Genomic DNA, 8,642 nt, shown 5'->3' with positions numbered 1-8,642 from the left:
AAGAGAGGAGAAAAGAAAAGAAAGGAGAGAGGTGGACACTGGTCTATTATTCACTCAGTAAATTGGAAATGAGTCCCATTAATCCCAAGAGACAGCCTTGATCTAGAAAACCACCAAGAACAGAAGTAATAAATAAGCTGAAGATAGTTTTAAAACACTTGACTGAGAGACTTCCCTGGTGGTCCAGTGGGTAAGACTCCACACTCCCAGTGCAGGGAGCCTGGGTTCAATCCCTGGTCAGGGAACTAGATCCCGCATGCTGAAACGAAGATCCCGCACGCGGCAACAAAGATCCCGCACGCGGCAACAAAGATCCCGCACACGGCAATGAAGATCCCGCGTGCCGCAACTAAGACACAGAGCAGCCAAATAAATAAATATAAAAAAAATAAAAATAAAACACTTGATTGAATTAACACCAAGTAACCAGAGAATTTTAGGGCATAAATGATGAAAATTAAATTGCCTTTAAAAAATAGAGTGTTTAAATTTTTTTAAGAATATTTAAGGCAGGACTTCCCTGGTGGCGCACTGGTTAAGAATCTGCCTGCCAGGGCTTCCCTGGTGGCGCAGTGGTTGAGAGTCCGCCTGCCGATGCAGGGGACACAGGTTCGTGCCCCAGTCCGGGAAGGTCCCACATGCCGCGGAGCGGCTGGGCCCGTGAGCTGCTGAGCCTGCGCGTCTGGAGCCTGTGCTCCGCAACGGGAGAGGCCACAACAGAGAGAGGCCTGCGTACCGCAAAAAAAAAAAAAAAAAAGAATCTGCCTGCCAATGCAGGGGACACAGGTTTGATCCCTGGTCCAGGAAGATCCCACATGCCGCAGAGCAACTAAGCCTGTGTGCCACGACTACTGAGCCTGCATGCCACAGCTACTGAAGCCTGTGCGACTAGAGCCCATGCTCTGCTACAAGAGAAGCCACCGCAATGAGAAGCCCACGCACCATAATGAAGAGTAGACCCTGCTCCCTACAACTAAAGAGGAAAACCCGCATGCAGCAACGAAGACCCAACACAGCCAAAAGTAAATAAATCAATTAATTAATTAAAAAAGAATATTTAAGGCATTTAGAAGTCAAACACAAATTTTGGAGCAGAAATTCTATATACTGCAGTAGCAACGGTCCTGTCCAAGAGATGTTTCCTAGTGTCTGAGCTATTAATATTAAAAGGCCCCTTAATGGTCAGCTTCTCCAGCACTATTTAATCCAGACTGGATTCTTTCCACCTCTATCACATCCTCAACAAATAGGTACTCAGCAACATTTCTAAGTATACTGGTTTTTAATTTGTATCTTTGCTCTACCCATAGTAAATTCATATAATTCTTCTGCTCTGAAAATACACACACATACACATAGAACTGTCATTGATCAACACTTTGTACCAGCTAAGATAATCTCATAAGGGCTAGATGGCTGTTGAAGTTAATAAACTGGTTACAACCTCTTGTGGCAATTCTTCATGCCAGGCTCCAACAGCGTTCCCAGGAATGAGGACACAGAGCAGGACCCCCAGTCCAATATTACAAAAGAGGTTTCTATAGTCCTCGATCCTTTGCTTAAATTCCCCTTTAGTAACTCTGGTTCAACAGTAGTCTGGATAGAATTCCTATAGAGACTTGTATACTAAATGTTGAAACACATACAGGTGACACAAAATGCATAGTCAAGTTAAAAATCTGCCCTTCTGGGTTAAACCTCAGCTGAAAACTGAATGGAAAACTCAAGGCTCTCTTTGTAAGAGTGAAAACACTTGATTATTCTCATTTGATCTTAAGATATCCTTGAGTCTACTGAAGAACTATTACCAAAAAGGACAGCTAATCCCTCTTTAAATCTCTGTATGCCTTTGGTCTCTCTCTGAAGCTCATTCTGAAATACGAGATAGAACCTAGGACCACAGTATTTTTAGTGAACATTAGAAAACTCCCTCTTCAAAAATAGTGTGTGGTGGGACTTCCCTGGTGGTCCAGTGGGTAAGACTCTGTGCTCCCAATGCAGGGGGCCCGGGTTCGATCCCTGGTCAGGGAACTAGACCCTGTATGCATGCCACAACTAAGAATTAACATGCCGCAACTAAGAGTTCTCATGCCACAACTAAGAGTCTGCATGCCTCAACTAAAGATCCCACATGCTGCAACTAAGAGCCTGCATGCTGTGACTACAGATCCTGCATACCGCAACTAAAAACACGCCACAGGGAAGATTCTGCGTGGCACAACTAATACCCGGCGCAGCCAAAAAAAAAAAAAAAAAAAAAGTGTGTGCTATATCCCCAGCAAGGGTAAATCTCAGGATGCAATATTTGGCCATTTTTAACTGTGAACAGTTCGATTAACAGGAGATCAGTTACACTGCTTAAGTAAATGATAATACCTTCAAGCAAAGGAATTGTGTGCTCCCATTTAAAATGATGATATGAACAATGCTCACAATGTGTAATGAAGTGAATAAAATCAGGTTACAAAATAATAACCACAATATAATATTGCTTATTTATGTCTGAAAAATGACTATGTATGCATAGAAAAATATCCGAAAAGTTCCAAATGTTTCAAAATGTTAATAGTTTAACAGTGATTATTCTCTAAAACTGTGATCACTTATCTTTTTTACTTTCTTCTTTATATTTTCTATTACACTTTATATGTATTCTATATCTTTATGCTGTCATCATGTATTGCTTTTATTTTTATTTTTTTTAATTAATTAATTTATTTTTGGCTGCGTTGGGTCTTCGTTACTGCACACGGGCTTTTCTTTTTAGTTGCAGTGAGAGGGCTACTCTTCGCTGTGGTGCGCAGGCCTCTCATTAAGGTGGCGTCTCTTGCTGTGGAGCACGGGCTCTAGGCACATGGGCTTCAGTAGTTGTGGCACACGGGCTTAGCTGCTCCGTGGCATGTGGGATCTTCCCGGACCAGGGCTCGAACCCGTGTCCCTTGCATTGGCAGGCGGCTTCTTAACCACTGTGCCACCAGGGAAGCCCATGTATTGCTTTTAAAATAAAACTATAAAGTGAAGACATGGGATATTCTTAACTAATAAAAAAATTCCACGTCCTTTCAATATGATTTCTTTATAAAAGAGGTATTTCCCTCTTCAGAAAATTCTGTCTGTCGTAGGTCTTTCTCAGACACTATCATCAAACAGTAATTCTAGTTTCCACAAACATGCTATTAAGTATTATGTATGGGGAAGGGAAGGCAGTTGAAATAGAGATGGCTTAACTATATGAAAAAGATTATATGAAAATGAGAAAGATCAAATGAAACATAATGAAAACCTGAGCTGCATCTTATCACCCTGACTTGCTCACATGGAAGGACAAAAGTTAAGACTCCAAAAGCAGCAACGTAGATTACTACCCACTCACAGTGCTGAGAAGGCCTGCTCCAACTCACCCCATTCCACCAGCTGCCAAAATACTGTGTTCCTAAAATGCCACCACCAAGTATTCATTTGGGCTATCAAAATCTTTTCCTAAGGGTCAAGAAGCTAGAGTGTGTGCTGCGTGTTCCTACATTCACACATAAGAGTTTATTAAAAACTTACAGTAAATCAATTTAATCAAATGTCTTTGTTTCAAACTCAGAGGTTCTAAGATTTCATTCAAAAGTGCAGATGAGAGGGCTTCCCTGGTGGCGCAGTGGTTGAGAGTCCGCCTGCCGATGCAGGGGACACGGGTTCATGCCCCGCTCTGGGAAGATCCCACATGCCGCGGAACGGCTGGGGCCGTGAGCCATGGCCGCTGAGCCTGCGTGTCCAGAGCCTGTGATCTGCAGCGGGAGAGGCCACAACAGTGAGAGGCCCGCGTACCGCAAAAAAAAAAAAAGTGCAGATGAGAGAACAAACAGGGTGGGAGAGGTCCTTGGATATGCTTTGGTGGGGAAATGAAGTCTGATTTGGGTATGAGGGGATCTGGCATCCAGAAGGAAGAAATAGACCCAAGAAGGCAGGAGAGAATGTAGAAAGAGTGATAAGAATGGTTAAAGATAAACTCCACAATTTCCCAAGGCTCTATCCTATCCTCATAGCTGTATTTAACCAACCAAAGAAAATCAGGCCACTTGAATCTTTTAATTGGATTTCACTTGATCATATACCCAGCCTGAATCACTGCCTTTATATAATTTTAAGTAGAAGAAAGAAATACTGAATTTCTTCAGCTGGTTGCCTAAGCCTGAATATTCTCAAGTGAACCCAATGCAACGAGCTGGAAAGTGAAAAAATTTTACGACCTTTTCTTGGAATGGAAGGGAAAGGGAATCTTTACCATGCCAAATAATTGGCTTGACTAAATTTTTCCTGCCTGAGATGACCCATAGCTTGGATGTCATGAAGACACAGCCTCTCTGTTTCTATCCTGTACTCAGAAAAGGAACGTTCCATTCCACGCAATTCATGAATTTTAAAAACCATGAACCTTCCTTCACATTCCGGAGGAACACAAACGTTTTCCTGTCAGAGAGCTGATTTGAGCATAAATGATCAAGTGATTGCGATGGTGACAGAGAGAGGCCTTTTCAGACTAAGTTTTTGTTCTGAGCTGGCTGGAGGCTTCAGGACTAGGAAGGTCTGGACATATGGTTGGGCACAGAGAGTAGGGACTGAATTTACCAACCACCAACTGCCATAACGGCCTTGTCCCTGGAAAATTGCCAGCTGTTAAGCCAACTGCCAGTGCTACTACCATGTTGTCATTAGACAATGGACCAACAGAAGATTACTTGACCATGGAAGACCACTAGCTCCCTCTTGTGGCAGAGCACAATAGCTAAATCCTGCCACTTTCCCATTAGAAAGACATCCCTGAATTCTATGAACGAAGGATGAAGGCAATTCCTGAAGCAATCCTATCAGCCCATTTGAGTAATGGCCTTTATCTACACACTTCCAGAGAGCTAATATCTACAGTCTTTTAATTTCAATGACAAAAATCATTTCACTTGAATTCATAAACTGTCCAATGATTCCCCATTTCCCTTAAAATTAATCTCTAAAATCATTACCATGGTTTGTAAAACCCTGAGGATATATCCCCTATTCACCTCCCCAGCTACATCAATTGTCACTCTCCCCATCACTTTACATTTCTTGAACTTTCTCTCTTCAATATTTTCACACTTGACTGCTGCCTCTGTTAGGAATAGTTGGGACTTCCCTTCCCCAACCTCATCCCATCTCATCTGGTTAAATCTTATGCATGTGCTAGAATTTAACTTAAATATCACCTCCTCAGGGAAGCCCTTCTTGATCCCCTAAAGTAGATCTCCCTGTTCAGTCCAAATTTAGCACCCTGCATTTCCTTACCTAATCACTCATAACACTCAATTGTAATTGCTTATTTAATGTGTATCTTCCCCAATCTGTCCTCTATGAGGACAGATAATGTGCTTGTGCTTGTCATCTCTTTATCCTTTACACCAAACACAGGGACTATAGATATTTATTGAAATAATGTGTTTGAAGAAGCAAATTCTAGAATGGAAAAGGAGGACCGACATATTATTGTGTGTCAAATATGGACAATGCATTAGGTTAGATATTTGTACATCTATTATTTCATTTAATCTTCATTTAATACAATTAAGGAAAGTATTATCATCTTCAATTTATAGTGAGGAAAGTGAGTGGAGCTCAGAGAGGTTTTATGTAGCTTGGCCAAAGCTGTAAGGGAGAATATGTCAAATCCAGAATTCATACCCAAGTATAATTCCAAAGCCCATGGACTTTCTACTGCATGATGCCTCCTCTTACGCAGCCCAAGTTGACCATAGTCAATTCTTGCTTATTCCTGTCAATGAAAGCATCACATGGCTTGACTATTCTCAAATAGTGAATAATGCTAAAATCATCTCTATCAGGTGGTGTTTACTTTAGGTGGTGTTCTTGTTCTTCCATTTAAAAAGAGATAATGAGATATTCCATTTCTGAATATCTACAAAGAAAATAACTAAGTCACCCTGGTGAGCTTTCCCAACCAGAAGGCAAAAAAGCATCATGAAGCAGAAAACAGGAAGAGGACAAAGTTAGGAGGTAAGCACTAGCCCAAGCCTGAAGGATGACTTTGACTAAGCTATTTCATGTCTCTGAAACTTGGTTCCTCATTTTTGAAAAGAAGAGGATGGAATCTATTGTTCTAATTCAAAGTGGAGCTGGTCTCTACAAACTTGTTGATTTATACTTGAAATAAGGTGGTGATTTTGCTTGGTGTTAAAAGACCTCTTCAAACTCTTCAGTCAGAAAAATAAAAATCTTGTTTATGTTAACTAAGTCTTAATTAAACAGAGCAAATAATGCCCAAAAGAATGTTTTCTTTTTTCCTGAAAATTCTCTCCAACTACTATACTTCTAAATGTAAAGGACTAGTCTCAGAATTCTAATCAGATCCCAAATGGTGCTTACATGCTTTCTTGTTATGCATATTTTTGGAAATTTGCTTCATCTTAGAATTTTTGTACACCATAAAAAGATTCTCTAGTATCTTGACCGATCAGACCTTGAGGTCCTCCCATTTTAATAATTCCTGATGAACTGTTCAGCTACTATTCTAGGTCTTCTAAAGAGGTGTTCCCTAAGATGTTTTAAGAATCCCAGGAAGGGAAGACATCTTCCCAACCTAACTGTTCTCTGCAGCAACTGATATGTAGTTTGCATTCTGACCTTGAATAAAAATACTTAACCTTCTTGGGCCTCTTATTTATAAAATGAGAGCAACAATACCAACTCTAAAGTTATTAAAATAATTTATTGCCAAATGTTTGTGAAAGCATTACTCAAAGGGCACGTCTCTGTTACATTGTGTCTGGGGCATCTATCTTCAAGTTCTACCAAAAATTCAAAATTGTGTTGAGAGAGTACCGTTCCATGGAAGGAACACTGGCCTGAGAATAGAAGACCCAGGTGTAGTCTGGGCTCTGACACACCCTAGCTGTAAGGCCTTGGGCGAGTAGTTATCCTTCTTAAGGATCTATTTCTCATCAATACATGGAGGATTATAACATAATAATGGCATGCTGATCAAATGTGCATACAACTGCAAGAGCTGGTTTAGATGCTCACTGAACAAATCAGAATCCCAAAGGATTTTGACAAGTTGGAACCATGCACCAGATCTAAAGAGAGTTTATCTAATAAAGTCCTATGTTCATGGCCAAAAAGCAAGCAACTAAAAAGGAAACATGAAATTGCAGGAGTACATGAATGAAGAGACAGTGAAAAGAATTGGAGACTGGAAGCGAAATACAAATAAATAGCACTTTGTGGCTATCCAAAGTAATATTTGCATGGGTTTCTGTATCAGTAAGGAGCTTCCTCTTCTGCATGACAGTCTTCAGACAAGTAAGCAGCATCACTTTCTCAGACTTGTCCATGATGAACAGTACTGTTCTTCCAATCCTTCCTCCTGAGCCATAGTTTGCTGCCTCATCACCATCTCAGAGTTGTGTGTTTCTTCTACGGGTCTTGTTAGATTTTTCGTTGCAAATATAGGTCTTCATCTCTTTTAAATAAAGCTCTTTAAATTTGGTTCATTTGGTTCATTATTCCAGATCTTCCAAATCTTCAGGGATTTAGATCTGCTCACAGTCTTTTTTCCTCTGGATGGCAATGGGATCTCAAACTATGGGTCATGTGGAAGGACTGAAGGAATGGGAGCTGCACAATGTCAGGTTTTCTAGATACTAAATATACTATATTTAACATGTATGTATTTTATATATAACAAATATATTTAAGTATTTTATAAAACTATATATAAATAAAATATTTTATATTTAATTAATTATATTTTCTCTTTCTTTCAACTAAGGAATAAGAGATCCACACCATATTCAATGTACATTTCCTGAGGTAACTAGTCCTCTAGTCAACAAGACATTATTTCATGAAGACTCTGGAGAAAGAATTAGAATCCTCTGGGGAATTCAAAACAAAACAGCAGACCTAGTCCTACTTCTAGAGAGAGGCACTTGAGATAAACATATATTAATTATATAGGAACCACAAATGAGTGAAACTTCAAAAGGTAAAAGATAACCCTCCTCCAACCTAGATTCAGCTTAAAAGACTAACATTTCTGTAAATGAAGAGGGGAACTTGCAAAGATAAAATATTGAATGTGTATGCCCCCAAATGTTAATAGTGACCCAGGATGGTTGGAATTATACTTTGCTTTGATTTTTTCATTTTACTCATCTGTATTGTCTAATATCCTGATTTTTGTAATAGAAAAAGATATAATTTTTTTGGTTCTTAAAAAGATTCATATATAAACTGTGTGGTCAGGTCTGGCTCCCAGGATTGACATCTCCTCTGTTCCTCACAAAAAGAAGAACAGTATTTCTCCCTGTTGATTCGGTGCATGCCCATGACAAATCCTGACTGACGGGGGACAGAAGGCATGTAAGTAGCCCTAGTACACTGCCTCTCATAAGCTGTCCCCTCAGTTTCACTCCACTTCTTCTACTAGATACCACCTCAATCCTAAGCCCCAGACTCCTCCTCCGTAGATGAGTTAATTCTCTCCTTCAAGCTTCTGTATGTGGCCTGTGTTGTTCTGACCACTCACCCACCTGATGGCTGGAGCCCTGCCCACAAATCCCAGCCCAGTGAGGGCAGTTCCAGTGCTTCTCCCTGCCTGG

The sequence above is a fragment of the Mesoplodon densirostris genome, chromosome 6, assembly GCF_025265405.1.
Source record: "Mesoplodon densirostris isolate mMesDen1 chromosome 6, mMesDen1 primary haplotype, whole genome shotgun sequence".
Classification (NCBI taxonomy): domain Eukaryota; kingdom Metazoa; phylum Chordata; class Mammalia; order Artiodactyla; family Ziphiidae; genus Mesoplodon; species Mesoplodon densirostris.
The sequence above is the reverse complement of the archived record's forward strand: the minus strand, read 5'-3'. Positions refer to the sequence as shown.